Source organism: Melospiza georgiana, chromosome 6 (genome assembly GCF_028018845.1).
Source record: "Melospiza georgiana isolate bMelGeo1 chromosome 6, bMelGeo1.pri, whole genome shotgun sequence".
NCBI lineage: Eukaryota > Metazoa > Chordata > Aves > Passeriformes > Passerellidae > Melospiza > Melospiza georgiana.
The window spans coordinates 32800474-32816016 of NC_080435.1; the positions used below are offsets into that span (position 1 = coordinate 32800474).

At 34.4% G+C, this 15543-nt stretch overlaps 2 protein-coding genes across 2 annotated transcripts in view; one reads left to right on the top strand and one right to left on the bottom strand.

The window, feature by feature from the left end:
* CHRM5 (cholinergic receptor muscarinic 5) overlaps positions 1–1537 on the bottom strand; it is a 48239-nt gene extending 46702 nt beyond the window's left edge. Inside the window, exon 1 of the mRNA XM_058025701.1 lies at positions 1106–1537. The gene's annotated coding sequence lies outside the window, so the exon portion shown is untranslated. The remainder of the gene's footprint in view (positions 1–1105) is intronic.
* The window catches only part of AVEN (apoptosis and caspase activation inhibitor), an 84261-nt gene that overhangs the window by 36023 nt on the left and 32695 nt on the right, over positions 1–15543 (top strand). The window lies entirely within an intron of this gene.

The following is a 15543-nucleotide window of genomic DNA, read 5'->3' on the forward strand; positions in this document are numbered from 1 at the left end:
TATATTAAATAAGAATATCATATAATCAGATGTCCTAAATAGAAACAAGGGAAGTGATACAGAGAGAAGTAGAAGAGGTACTTAAAACAATGCTAGAAGAAATATTGCATCTTAATAAATAGAAAAAACAGTGCGAAAACAATAAAAGACAGTAGTAGCAAAGATGTAGTTTTTCAAAGCTGCTATTGATTACAGATTTGACCAGTGTGATAATATAAATAGTATGTTCAACGATGTAAAATTCTTAATGCTTTTTGAATTTAAAGAGTTGGGGGAGGTTTTTGTTTCTGAGCAAATGTATCTTTCTCTATGACTTCTAAGTGTAATTTTTTGATTAAAAGGTATAGTGTTCATTTTTCAAGCCCTAATAGATGGTAGAATCTTATTCTGAAATGTTTTGCATGCTATTTTCATGTAGAATTCATGTCTGTGTGATTCACATGAATGCTGTAAATGAGGGGAAAAATGAGATGACCTGCACCTTCTTTTTAATAGTTTAACTTGGAGATGGATGTCCAGTGTTCTTATTGACACTATGTACACAGTACCTTGGAGTGCATTAACATGGTGCTGTTTCCTCACTGTGCTGTAGGTTTGCCTTTCATAAATAACTGATCAACACTTCTAGCTGTATTTAATATTCTTTATATAAACAGAGATTTATTATACTGTAATAAAAGATATCCTCTTACATCTGCTGCTGTGGTGCAAAATGTTGTTTGCTTTGCCAGATTAAATAGATAATGAAGTGCAGTAAATGTTTCGTGGTACTATTAACAGAAGCATGGCTTTTAAAAAAATTACTTCTTAAACAACCATGCATGGAAATATGTATTAAAATATTTTAAAGGGTTTAAATCTTAAGAAATATTTCACTCTGGTATAAGTCAAGAGATCATTTAAGAGTTTTTCCTTTGAAAAACCTTAGCATCAAAAGAGAGATGTTATTTTTACAGTATAGGAAATCTAAGAACATCAAACATCTGACATTGAAAAATTTAAACTTCAGTGTTAGTATAAAAAATTTGAAATTAATTGATTTATTTTTAATACATTAAAGTATATGTTGATATGATAAGCAAGTAAATATGAAATAAAAACTTACCTAGGAGATACTTGATTGAAGCTTTGTCTGTGCTCTGTCAGAATATACTGAGACTCACTCAGCAGATAGGAAGCTTTTTTCTATTTGAAATGCATTGTGCACTCTCGTCTTGTGATTTCTTTTTCACAGCATCTTCTTGTTCACTGCTGCTTTGCTCTTGTGGTATTGGTTGTTTCCAGTTTATTTCCAGGTATCTTCAGTATCTGAGTTCCTCTGCATTCAGGATTTTTGTTAATTCTGCCCTGCTCAGGTAACAGAAAGGACCTGTGAACTTTGCATCTTTCCCTCCCAACCAAAAAACATATGAAAAAAAAGGCAAATGCACTGACCCCAGTCAACTCAAGTATTCAGCACCCATCTAAAAAATAATTTAAGTATTTGCTATGCAGTAAATTCCATCTGTTTTCTGGTGCTATTCCAACACTGAAAAGTTATTTCCCTTCACATTTTGGTAGCCTTCGCATTTTAGATTTTTGTAGGAAATATACAGGATCAGTAGACATCAGATCTTAACTTTTAATCCATGCAACATTATTCTGTGAAGGATGATGAAGGTCTGCCTCTCTCAGCTCCTCATGCTTCTGTCAGACACAGATGTGAAATGCTGCTTTAGAGAGTGGGGGGAAAAAATCCTAAAGGGTGTAGTGTTTTGTCATCTCTCAGGACAGTAAGCACGCATGGCATGAATGAGTGGCAGATATGAGCTATTCAAACCAGTCACTGAACTGACAGGATGACACTTTCATGCATAATAGAACCATTAATTATTTCTTCTGATGGACAGCAGTGTGTACTAGAAGAAAAAAGCAGCAGAGGATAATACTAGGTTTGATAGGTTCTCTGTGTTATAACAGCTTGTCATTAAGAAACAAACCAGGAAAAAGCCTGCTGTTTTGGGATATGATCAGGTAAAACAGACCAGAGGGTTTTGACAGGGTGGGTGTCATTCATAGGGTTAAAAACTCCAGGCAGGTTAAGGTCTATTCAAAGCTTGCTTTTTATAAAAAAGATGTTCTAACAGATCTGCTTTAAAAATCATGGTTTGTGTTTTGCTTCATGTAGCCTTTCATTTGGGGAGCCTGACTGTTGTATTGTAGGTTTTCATTTATAATTTAATTTATAGATTAAACCCACACATTTCTTTTTTTTATCTCTGCAAAAGGGAAACTTTAACATTTAAAAAAAATGTTTTTTAAAGGATTCTCTGTATGAAGATTATGCTCAAACTCATCACACACTTTGTATTAAAGACACTCACAAATCCATTTCTAATTAATTTAGAAATTTATATTCTGTGATTTAATGTTGAGGAACTGCTCTCTCAAGGCTAATATGGAAAAAATTAATATATTTTGAAGAACTCACTTCAGTGTAGCATAAGCCTTCATAAATATAAAGTATGATGGATAAAAATCTTCATTCACAGTATCAATGTTGTTAAGGGCAACGTATGATGATTGTAGGGAAAATAATGCAATGTTTAGAACTTTTCCTCAAAATAGGTTTTTTTTCCTCGCAGAATCTTCTTTAGTGTAACTTTTAAATTTATTGACAAGAAAATATTTGCAATCAATTTATTTCTTTTTTTACTTTCTATACCTTGAAGGTGAAGAAAAGATAAGATGATGACTCCTTTAAAACCAGGGTGAAATATAAACCCCACCAAAAAGGTGTTGGGAGAAAGGGCTGCTTCTGCTGGTTTGTACATGTTTACTCTAAGTATGAGGAACTTCTCTCATCACTGAAGAGGAAAACTTATCTTCATCTTCCTTATTAGGGAATGATGGAGAGCATCTGGATAAAGCTTCTTCTAGTTTATCCAGTCAAAAATCATGAGCACTATTATGCCCTTATATCACATCAAATAACTTTTGGAATATTTTTGGTCTCTAGCTTGTATTCTATCTAGCTCCAGACCAAATCCAAGCCTAGAAATATATGATGCCTGTAACTTTAAATCAAAGTTGTCAATTTTGTCTCTTTAGATAACAAGTCGAGTTGCCAAGGATACAATGAGTAGATGATAGTGCATTCCAGTGCTGAAAGTACTGCAATGAGACATACTTTCTGAAATAATATTAACACTTTCTCTCTCATTATTTCTGTCTTCACATGTACAGTCCGTGCATGGAGTTGATGCCCAACCTGAACTGAAAGTGTCCTAAATTTATTACTGTATTTCATAAAAGTGTTGATTCTTGTGAAAACCTTACAAGTAATTGGAATCTGACAAGGCACAACCTATATTCTCAGAGAATCTTCTGGGAGACAAACAATAGCCTGGTCTGTTTCCCCCTTTGCAAATCCCAAAACAGAGGACTCAAATATCCCCTGTGATTATTCCCTGAAGAAGTCCTGAAGAACAAAAGAATTTATACATATATATATCTCCCACTTTTTTCCCCTCTTCAGGACAACGTAAACTGAGCTATGTGTGTGGTAGTATCAGAAGTATTGTGCTGTCTCACACCTGGAGATGAGGATTAGGATAACTTGGATGAAGCAGCATGTTAACATTTAGGGCATGACAATAATTGTGACATCTTGATGTGCAACTTTAGTCTGGGATAACACATGATTGGTGTTAAGAATTCAAACACTGAAGATGAAGGTGGTTAAAATTTTAACCTTGAATATAGCACAAAGAATTGTATTTTTAGCATGGTGTTCTGAAAATCTTTTCTGTTTGGTCAATCTGCAACAGGAATAAGTTATATATAAGCTCCATGACTAAAGTGGATATGTAACATCTGTGGTGGAGAATGTTGCTGGTATGACTGAAGTAGCAAATGCTTCAAGCATCACCCCTGAGCCCTCCAAAGGGCCTCCATCCATCTTGTGACTGGATATCTACTGTGTGACAGGCCGTGCTGCACTCGGGGACTACTTCCTGGCAGAGCTGGGTTGTCTTGGACTCAGGGGGTGGCCTGATGAGGGAATCCATGTCCATGAATAACATCAGTTGACATGAAGTTCTCACAGCTCTAGCCAGTAGTAAGGAATCACAGGGCACTGGCTGCATCCCTCTGCATTGTTTCATTTGGATCACGGACTTGTTGTCTTCTGCATAACTTTGTGACAGCCGAAAAGTTAACTTTGTAGTGAGGCAAAAGTTCTGTACTTGGACAGACTTCTGTTTCAGTTCCTATTTTTTGAGTGGTCTTATGCACAAAAAGCTACTATGTAGCTTTAGTTAACAATAGGTTGAAACTCTGCGCCTGAAAATTCGATCTAGTTGAATAATGTACTTACCTGCTTTAAGAAGAATGCTTTTTAAAAGTTGCATAAGAAGTGAGCAGAATGCTTTCTTAAAAACATTTTGCATTTTAAGTGTGTGAGTATTTGATTTGAAAGCTCACTGAAATTTCATCGCAATCTCACAGTGATATTTAATATTTACAGTATCAAAACGGGTAGCTTTGCAAGTAGTATTAAGCCATGTATTGTCTGTGTTAGTCCATTCACGATTAATAATTATGGGTTCTTCAAATCCTAAAGGGCAAATATTACCCCCACTGTATGAAAGTAATTAATCAAATATATTGGAAAAAACATTTTTCTAATAAGACTGAGTGATCAGTAAAGCTGTATCTTAATCAACCATTTTTACAAGGTATAAAATGCATGATAATCACTAAGGTTGTAAATTTATTGCAAATTAATCTGAAAAAACCCTAAAAGAAGACACAGAGTTAGAGAACACTTCTAAGCATTTTTCTTTTTGAGAATTTTATCAAGTATTTACCTTTTATTTGAAAAACAGCTATGCACATGGAAATCCTATTTTTACCTTTTTTCTGAATATTGTCATTCAGCTTTTAGAGAGCTGTAAGATTATCTGCTTCAAGCAGGTTGATAACTAGTGGTTGCTTTTCAGAGAAAAGTGTTGTATTTATCAGAATTTTTAAATTGCTGACGAGCTAATGTTCTGAAGAAAATGTCATCATTATTTCTGCTTTTGTTGCCTAGAAGTATTTCTTGCCTTTATGAACAAAATACTCTTTTGCCTTTTTTTGTCCCTTTTTGTGGGGGGGAGGGAATGTGTTTGTGTGTGTATTTGTTGTGATCTCATATCAATAATTATTGATTATTGCAGATTAAATAATTCTCTTTCGTCAATGGAACATTTGATTACCTTCGAGCTAAATGAAGTTCATCTGCAAAACTGTATTTTTCAATGTTTATATAGAATATGTTGCGTCTGAATATAAAAAACAGGATTCAAAGTTTTAAAATTTTGAAATCAGTTGGATAATTAACACTGAGTAATTTTTGACTTAAGAACCTATCAACCTGAATCTTAAAATTATTTTTAATTTAACAGCAGTATCTGTTAGCTCTCAGTGAAAGTAGATACCTCACCATTTCTTAAAATTGATTCTCTTCTCATTAAATGAGTATTTCCCATAGTCTGGAAAATTATATAGATCAACAAGCTCAAAAGAGAAATGGAATGAGATAGCTTAGAAGAAAAGGCATTTTTGTTACCTAGGAAATGAGTGAGTTAAAGTACTTAGCACAACTCTTATCATGTCAGACATCTGAGGGCTTTTGTGTTTCCTAGATTTTAGTTATGGCAGTAAAGCTAGACTTGAGACAAAGCGGCTTTAATATGAAATTCTTTGAAAAGACAGAGAAATAGTTTGTTTTCTACTTTTCAAGTCAAAGTGTTGCTAGTAGATGACTTTGGACAGAATGCTGTAATAAAAATGTATACTGCTACTCCTAATAATGATAATTTAACATTAATTCTATTGCGGTTGGTAGCTACTAACATTTTGTTGGAAATTTTTTTCAGTGAAATTTTGCAAGAATGAGACTTGTAGTTAAACTGGTTTTTTTTTTTTTTTTTGTGGAGAAAGGTAACTGGGGTGCTGACACAGATTCTAAATGAATTTATTTTAGAAATCATACTTTGAGATTTTTGTGTATTAAAATTTTACTGTCTTGGTCTTTTTTTTCCCCATTATTTCAATATTAGAAACAATTTCTGCTTTTGTTTAACACAGTATTAGGAAGGGTAAGTAATGATTGTTTCACAAATATATGAGCTTCAATTATATTTTTAATCACATTTTAATTAATGGATCAGTGTTTGTGAATGTGCTGTCTGTTTGATTCATCCAAATTACAGCAGGTTGCTGTTACTAAACTATTCTGATTGGTGACAAATTATGGAACTGTTTTGAAGACTGAACAGTTTTGCATAATTGTTGTTTTTAACTTGTGTTATCTGATGAATGCGTGCTCACCAGATGCTGGCCAGATATCTTTCAATTGGCTCTATTTTTTTAGACTGTTCATGAACAAAATAAACTATGACCTTGGATTTGTTTTGGATTTTACACTATTTTGGCAGCCCTACTGCTCACCTGTGTTAAAGGCAAGTTTTGCAGATTTTTTTTTGGTTGTTTGTTTTGCTTTGTTTTGTTTTGTTTTTTATAAAGGTAAGGAGCAATAACACTGTGACCACAAAATCTGAAAGAGTTTGTGGGGGACCATGTCAAAGATTTTGAAGTTTTGCTTATGCATATTCTTCCTTTCTCTCTCAGTTTGATCTTTCTAGTTGCCATAACAACTTCATAATAGCAGCACATTTACTGCTGTAGTTAAGGTTGTGTCAGCACTTCCATTATAAGCTACTGTTTTCAGGAATTTCTAATTTATTCACAGACTTAAAAATGGCATACAGTAAGTCTATGTAATTGGTTTTAATGTATGGTACCAACTTTGTGAAAGCTGCTGTTGTCTGAGCTCTGATGGCATGTATAAAATAGCATATTGGTCCTAGTGGGTTTTTTTTTCTTTTTCTTTTTTTTTTTTTTTTTTTTTTTTTTTTTTTACTGAGAAGCAGCGAAACATTTTTAGTCTAAAATTAATTTTGACTGGTTCCCATCTGCCAGAGGTATGAGAATCAACATGTTCTTTTGCTCTACCACAATGCCCCATCACGCCTGTATCCAGTTCGACCCATCTGTTCCTGTTAGTTAAAAGGTTAGTGTGAACATGGTGCTTTTCTGGAAGCAGGAAAATGATAACCTTTTTAATAACTGAGTTTCATGTCTCATTAAGAAATAAGTGTTGGACATCCTCAATACTTCTATAATTATTTTTTTGTTAAATAAAGACTAGCAATGTTAAGTGGTGGGTGATTTTTGAAAGGCAGGAAGTAGAGGGTGTTTCTGGTACTGAAAAAAATCAGTTATTCATTGTAGATGCACTTCCTCTTATACAGGTTTAGCAGGGAATTGTGTGTAACTACAATACAACTTTCTGAAATCTGGAAATTGTTTAACCTGGGAAACATGTAAAAGCAGTTTCATGATTTGCTGAAGGTGTTCTGTGACTCCTTGAGTGATTTCACTAAGCCTATGATAGGGGGATCTTTTAAAGACAAGATTTCACCCAAATAGATTCTGGGGGTTTTATTTAAACACATTTATTTCAGGCAAATTGGCAAGGCATGCACAGCATAAACTTGCTGCCCTGAATAATTATGAATTATATACTTGTGAGGATTCATGGGATTTTTCTTTCCTTTTTTTTTTTTGCCTATTTATTGCCAAATGTATTGCAAGACACTAGCCCCTAAAACAAAATTATGTGCTTTAGCTGTAGGAAGCAGTATAACAGTATATTATAAAAAAAGCCCCAAAACTTTCATACTCTTTTTAATCCCAAATTGGTTTTAATTCACTTTGAAGTCTTCATTTACATAAAATTGCTTAAATTTGAAGGATGTTTTTATTTCCTTTAGTTAATCTACAGTTCTACTTCACTCTAATGAAATATAGTGGCAGCTACTTAGACATTTGTATCACCTTGGTTGATGTTTGTAAAACTTCAGCAACAAGGTGTAACTTTAAAAGAAAGATTAATTAGATTTCAATGGTCTGAAGTGATCACAGCTGTTCATTTCAAAGATAAATTTCTTTGATTTTTGATTTTAAAGGAAAATATATTTAATTTAATCATCCTAGTTAGATGGTATTTATTTAAGTATATTTTATTCTGAGGAAAGTTTGTAGGTACTTCTCAGTTGAGAATATAAATAGTTTTTTAGAAGCTCATTGATGCCTTCAGCTCAGACTTCCTCTTTGATTCTAGACAGGTGAAATATTCAGCCTGGATATCCTATGTCCAGACAATTCATTGCCCTTTTATTGCTTCACTTCTTTAAGTGTTTTCCACTCCTCTGCCAGAATTGGTTTAATTGTTAACTGTGTTCTATAGCATGGCTTTGAAATCATATCCAGAAAATTGCTTTTGAGAGCTTTTTCCCAACTGAGTATAAGACTTAACAGTCAAAACTCTATAAATATTGCAAGAAAATCCACTTAACTGCTCCATAAAGAAATTATTTTGAAAGCGCTACATTCTTAGGGTGTTTGCAAATAGCATTTCTTTTTCTAGGTTTTACAAAAGTCTGCATTTGTACTTCTGTCATCTTTTGTTACTTTCTCCATTCCCTGAATTCATGGAGCTTTTATTTTCTGAGGTTTATTAGACCTGGAGGATTAATTTAAGCATGAAGGGTTGGTTGCTTTCTAGGTTTTGTGTCTTGTTGTGATTCTCATTGTAAAGGATTTTGTCCTTTCTGTAATAAGTAAAAATTAATGGAAAATTTTGCATCCTTTGCAGACTTCATAGCTGTGAGAAGTTATTCTGCCTCATCTCTGTAACTCTTCTTAGGAGTAAATATCTGAACAGAATCCTAGCTTGATATTAGCTTGGTGCTGTTCTTCAATAGTACACTTCAGATGAGGAGAATCATGGAAAGGAGTTCTTGAATGTTGCAGGCTTTGGGTAAACTGCAGTCTGTCTACATTTACTTTGAAATCTGTAAGGCAGTTCTCTGGAGCTACTGAACTAAGCTATTGGAGCTTAGTTAAAAGGTTTTGCTAGAAATCCTCTGAAAGATCTCCCTCTTTTTCAGTGACAATTGGGGTAAAAGATAAGGTTTGATGTCAGTTGCATCTCAGAACAGCAGCATAAAACTAACAGTATTAATATAGTCTGGGTTGTTGGGATCAGTTGTTGCAAAAGCTTTTCTTTTTTCCAAGACGTGTACTATGTTGATCTTCAATATATTAGAGATTAGGTAGGGGAAGTATATATTTATGAAGGGAAGATTTAAATGGAAGTACAGATCAGGGTTTGTATTTTTTAAAAAGCCCATGGTTTGCAAATTGTATAAGCTATCATCTATAAATGCCTAGGTAGAGCTTGTTTCCAGAAAGCAATCAGCAATAGGTCCCCTTTCTTCTTACTTCATGTCTTATATGATTTTGAAAACATTTCCCTTAAAAATTATTATGTGGTTGCAAGATTACTGAAATTGAAAAAGCTTTTTGGACATTCACTAATATAAAATTTTGTGTCCTTTTCTTTCTAATAGATAAAAGTTAATTTCACTGAAATTCTGTTAAGCTAAGGTTCAAATTTTAAGTTTCAGATTTATCTGAAAGGTTATTAGTTTCCTGTAGGCTTTTTCCTAGGTTAACTAATGTTGTTTGTGAGCCATGTGTGTAGATGTCACCCAGCAGATAGTCATGTGTCTGAAGAACACATGTCTGTAATTCAGGTGGTTTCATAATGATCTTGTGTGGTTCATTCTCTGTCTTGTGATGTGGCAAATGAGCTTGATGTTTGTATTCGGCAGAAGGGCAGAGCCGTCCCACAAAAGCCACAAAATTTGCTAGTTTCCTAGTAAGAGAGGAATGATCTCAGAAGTCTTCCAGGAGAGGTAGGTACTTATAATAATGTCAATAATGTCCCTGCTGTATCTCTGCTTTCATATATGTATTATTCAGGAAAAGAAAGTCCTTTTTTCCTGCTTTCAGATTGTATGCAGGTTTTTCTAAAGACTCATTTTATAGGCTTTTTTCAAGTGAATTCTGTACACAAAAAATATAATCTAACTTGCCTAACAAATAGGACACAATTAAGGACTACTGCAGTGCTACAGTTTAAAATCTAGCCCATTAAGTAATGAATTCATTATATTAAAGATACTGGAATTTAGTTTGCTTTTCCAAATTCTCTGTTAGTGTCCAGTCTATTAAGTAACCTTTTATGGTTTATGCATTTTAATGCTATCATTTTACTAGCTTAAAAGCACCTACTGGAACCTTTACCAGAACTAAGAATTAATGAAGTAATGAATTCACTGTCACAGGCTACTTAAAAGCTAGTTCTAACAATAGATAAGGAAGTCTAAAGCATAAAGGAATCCAGCTCTCGTTTGGAAGAGGAACATCAGTGAATAAGGTACCACTGAGAGTGCACACTGGAAGGCAGAAAAATCAGGAAAGATGAGAAACTTACAAATGTCTCTCCATCATAAGTACTTTATCTTGCTGTTTTTTATAGATGTAGGGGCATTCTTTGTTGAAATTCATTCTTTTGCATTTTAGTCAGCACTTCACTATTCAATTAAAGAATCCTGGGAGCTGAAGTTTATCTCTGCCCACTTGTGGAGCCAGGACTAGAATTGTGTCTCAGAAGGAGGATGTTCTGTTTGGTTTTGGTGTTTGGTTGAGAGTTTTTTTCTGTCCTGAGGACTTACTGCTGCAGCATTGGCAACTGGGGAAAAAAACCTCAGTAGAACGCCTTTATAATTATTTGGGACAGATTCCACTTAACTCTCTTTCATTTGAAAATTATTTTAGAATTTTGAGAAAGACTGTATTTTGATACCTCATGTTTCTTTTACAGTTTCAAGGATGCTGTATTTGCTGGATAAACTAATCTAAATATAATGCAATACTTACCTGTTTGCATGCTGAGTGTTTTAATTATGCTCAGTTACAATTTCTTAAATTGCATTTTTGAAAGTTTCTGAATTAAAGATGTCCTAGGAGAGAATTAGCCTCTTCCTGATTAGTGCTGGAGTAATGCAGATAGCACATTCAAACACCTATTTGGGCATGCAATTCTGGTTTTGTCACTAAAACTACAGGTCAAAAAGTGCACCCTTACACCTTAGTGTCCAATGCTTCTTTCTCCATCTGAATTAGGAATGTACAGTTGGAAAGACCCAATAACTTTGAACAATTATCTAGTTATTTAAATAGTACTTTAATGCAATTACTTTCCATTTGCATTCAGCTGGGGGTTATGAAAATATAGACTTTGCTTTTTCATTATGTGCTTTTTTGAGTGACTCAATGTATGAATGCATTTGTCAGCTGGATTATGAGTATCATGCTTTATGCCTTATCTGAGCCTTATTGTTAAGGAATCTCTGTCTTTTTTTCCAGTCACACAGATGTCAAGTCTCAGAGGGGAGCACAAGACTCATGCCTCTGTGATTTGTCACATGGTCTCCTGCCCCACTGCAGGCATCCTGCATAATGGCAGCAAAAGACTCCTGTCTCAGTACTCTTCTGCCAGCCCACGCAGAAAGAGTGCTTGGGTAGAAGAGGAAGGATTTGCAGACCAGAGAGTTCTGGCCATTGAGAGCTGGGAGGGCTGTGCAGAAGCACAGAGGAAGCCGCAGGCACTATCTTGCAGCTGTGGTACCTGCAGGACAACATGTATCTCACATGAGCAGATGTCTGCATCATCAGTGAACAGAATTGCCCATTCCCATTGTTGTGCTTAATGCATACAACTTCTACATTTGACTCTGGTATACTTCAGAGAACTGCTTTTTGGTAAAGCCTGTCTTGTTGATTGCCACTTCAAAATAGAGATGAACATTTAAATTAATTGCTTGCAAAATAATGCATCTATGCTGTTAAAATATTTCTTACAGAGACATGACCACTTGTGTGATGGGAAGAAACTGGAAGTTAAACTGTAGTTTTTTTCATCCAGAAACTTTGAGTATCTTCAGAAAAGTCAGGCTTTGCTTCCTCTTGGGTATTTGAATGGAGCAGTGTTCCATGAAATCTACCCTCAGATAGAATAGGCTGTGTATGCAGAGGGAAGCTTTGTTGTTCTGTCCTTTGTCTTTGTAGAAGATTTGTTTCACCTGCCTCTTGAGGAATAGCATATCTTCCCTGTCACCTGTTTTCTACAATTTGAATTCATTTTTTGGGGGTAGTTATCAAGGACCATTTTTTCCCTTTCCCCTGCAGGGAGTGGGGAGTGGGAAGGGTGTTGTCTGCAAAAGTCATATTTGTTACTTATGTGCAGACAGCCAATAATCACCTATCAAGAATTTTTATTATTTTAGCAAACTAGGGAATTAGTTTTCATTGGCTACAAGTTGCATAGTTCTCTTATTTATTAGTATTCTATCTTATGTTGGTTAATGAATCTCTCATTTCCCATGCTGATTACTCCCCATGCTCAGGCTTTCTCTTTTTTGAGTTGGTGTGTTTCTTGTTCCAGTGGTCACAATCTCCTCCTGCTGGAATTGCCTTTTAGGCAGTTGGAGCCCATTTCAGCACAGTTGCTGGGTTGGGTTTATTAGTTTCTTCTCCATCTTGGGAGCTCTGCCAGGTGGTCTATAAATTCTGCACTCTTTGTGTCCACTTTCAGTGGGCATCCCACTTCCCAAGCCTTGTTAACCTCCTGCTAGGTCTGAGACTGCTGAAGCATGTCCAGCTCTATGCCTTAACAAGGCAATTCTACCTACAAATAATTTGTGTTTCCAACTCATGGACATCACTTGGAGCTTGCTTGTTAGCTGCTCTCTGTTTCACGGATTAGATCTCCCTTCTTGTTGATTAGGCTTGAAAGCATTAAAAAAACAAAAGTCAAAGAACATCCTTTCTTAAAAAGATTTTTACATAGTCTATATTTTGCAACAGTGTTGCAGTATCATGTTTAACAGAGAGACATAGAAATAAGAAATTAAATCTTAGAATACAGAAGTTAACTGTTATCTGTGTGCTTTAGCTCTTATTTGGCTGGTCTAGGATGTGTAAAAAATCACTTTCTAGCAGCAAATGGGATCTGTGAAACAGCTGCATGCTTTTCAGTAGCTTTGGGAACAATGAGTAATGAGAGAAATTTCATGCACTTCATTAATCAGTGAGATTCTAGAAATATTTGAGACTATTTTGTTTATTAGTTGGGACAGTTTACAGACAGGTCAGTGCTCTTTTTTTCAGTCTTTTTTTTTAAATATCATTCACTGAGTATATGGATATTCATGCTTCAGAGACTTCCATTTTCATCATCCACTTTCCTGTTATCTCAGTAAAAAACTCCTGCAAAAAATGTCTTAAATGTATTAAAAAATATCTTGAGAATTTTATGGCTGACGGCATTTTCCGTCTAGGAGAAAAGAAGTGCTGTTTGTTTAATGAATTAAAGATGACATTTACCTCTAACAGCCAAAGATATGCTGCTATCTGTAGAAACACCTTGATTAACAGTCTTGGCTTTGAAACTGGTCCAAATGTGGATGGCTGAGTACAAAATGGACCCTCTGTTATAAAACATGGTTTCTTTTCATCCGGTGATCTACTTCTGAAAGTAAAGGAGATGATGGATGTTCTGTTTGTATAACAGAAAATAGTTCTGTAATTGTAATGAGGCTCATTATAAAAGTGTGCCCAACATGTTGATTTAGACATTTAATTTCTTCTGTGTGTGTTCCAAATCACTGTAATCATCTGTGCAGACCATGCTGATAGCACAACTTCAAAATTTATTGAGCATTTTGAGGTAATCCGCATATACATAAATATATTCAAAAATGTTAAATTATGTCTCAGTTAAAGAGTGGAAACTATATATGCCCATTTGGAAGTCCTTTATTAGATATTTTTGAAGTAAGCAAGCACTCTCTTTGGTGAGACCAATGTTCAGAAAAATGGCATTGCAGTAATCAGGTATAGGAGGTTAGTCTCAGGTAAGTCTTAATTTTATGTTACTTATAGTGACTTTGAAATAATATTTCATGTAAATTTTATAGTTTACACTTTTATAATACTATAAACTTGTAGTGGATGTGAGGGCTGCTTCTCTAGTGAATAATGATGAATGATGATATTTATTGATAGTAATGGATATTATTTTAATGGGTGGTATTTCATGAAAATAATGGAATATAAAGAAGAAATGTATTGAAAGTTTAAAGTAAATGTAGAATTTAGAATTTATTCTTTGTCTTGAAGCTGCAGGATTTTTTGTAATTTTTAAACAAATCAAGATTTTAACAAAGCTTTGTTTTATGGCATCAGTAAAAAAAAACTTTAATGGCAGAGTTTCAGGTGGCATGCTGCTGGGAATTCTTTGAAAGAGATGTTGCCTAGAATAGTCATTTATTTATTTTTTTATCATGCTTTTAAATAGAAGGGATGATGCCACTAGTGGAATCTACTAAGGAAAACAGATTTTAAAAAATCAGTTCATTTATAATATTTGTTAATAAAAATAAAAAATTAAATTATAGGAAACTCTAATATTTCTTCTGTAAGTATGAAAGGCACAATTCTTTTCTGGTGTAACTGATTACATTTTAACAGCAGTAATGCCCATCTGCTTCTCAGGGTTTCTTGGCAACTTTAGTGCACTAGAAATTATAAATGCTTTAAACGATACTGCAAGTTGTATAATTTTGTTTTACTGAAGCCCTTATTGGAACACACTGTTCTAACAAAGTGTGACTAGATATAATATGTATTTATACTTTTTTTTGTGAGTTTGGCGTAGAATTTTTTCAACATTTATGATTAAATAAATCTCTTAGAAGCGTTGGAACTCACCACAGCAAACTGAGCTGTCACAGAACGCATGTATTAGATTGTAAAATATTATTCCATTGTGCTTGTGTTGTGAAATATTGGATGGATTAACTTATTGTCCAGGTAGACAGTTATGGTAATTCTGTTTATTCTTACGAAAAATCTGATGACACAGAGTCTTTGCTGTAATTATTCTGCTCTTCCCATTTTTATTTTACTGATCCATAACTATCATTTTGGTGGAAGACACAGGAAAATTGAGAGAGTTAAGACTGGAGAAAAATGGGAAAAGAAAATGGACACTTCAAACAAGAAAAAACCCAAAACCAAACTACAGAAAATCTGAATTTCACTGGAAAAGAGATTACCCAGCAGTTTGTTAACACTTTATGTGTGTGTTCGATGCTTCTGATAAGGGTCTAAGGAATTAGATGATTCTGATGTCATGAAGGAGCAGAATAAGAGTCTGCTGTGGTAAAAAGAAGCAGAATGGAAGCACACAAAGGATTTAGCATTAGAGTAATTGAAGATGACATTCTTTTCTAATTATCTCTGTTATTTGTTGTGTTGTAGGTTTTTGAATAAAAATGAGCAAAGCAATTGCCCAGGAGGCAATAGGGAGGAAAGTTGCTAACAGGTGAAAGCAGGAAAATGAATGCTTTGAATATCTTCTTTTTTGCATAAATTCACATAGATCCTCTCTGACTGGATAGCTAACATATTTTTAACAGCACTTGGAAGTGGGTTCTATTAGAGAATTCTGGAAATGTTAGCCGTTTCAAATTTCCACGT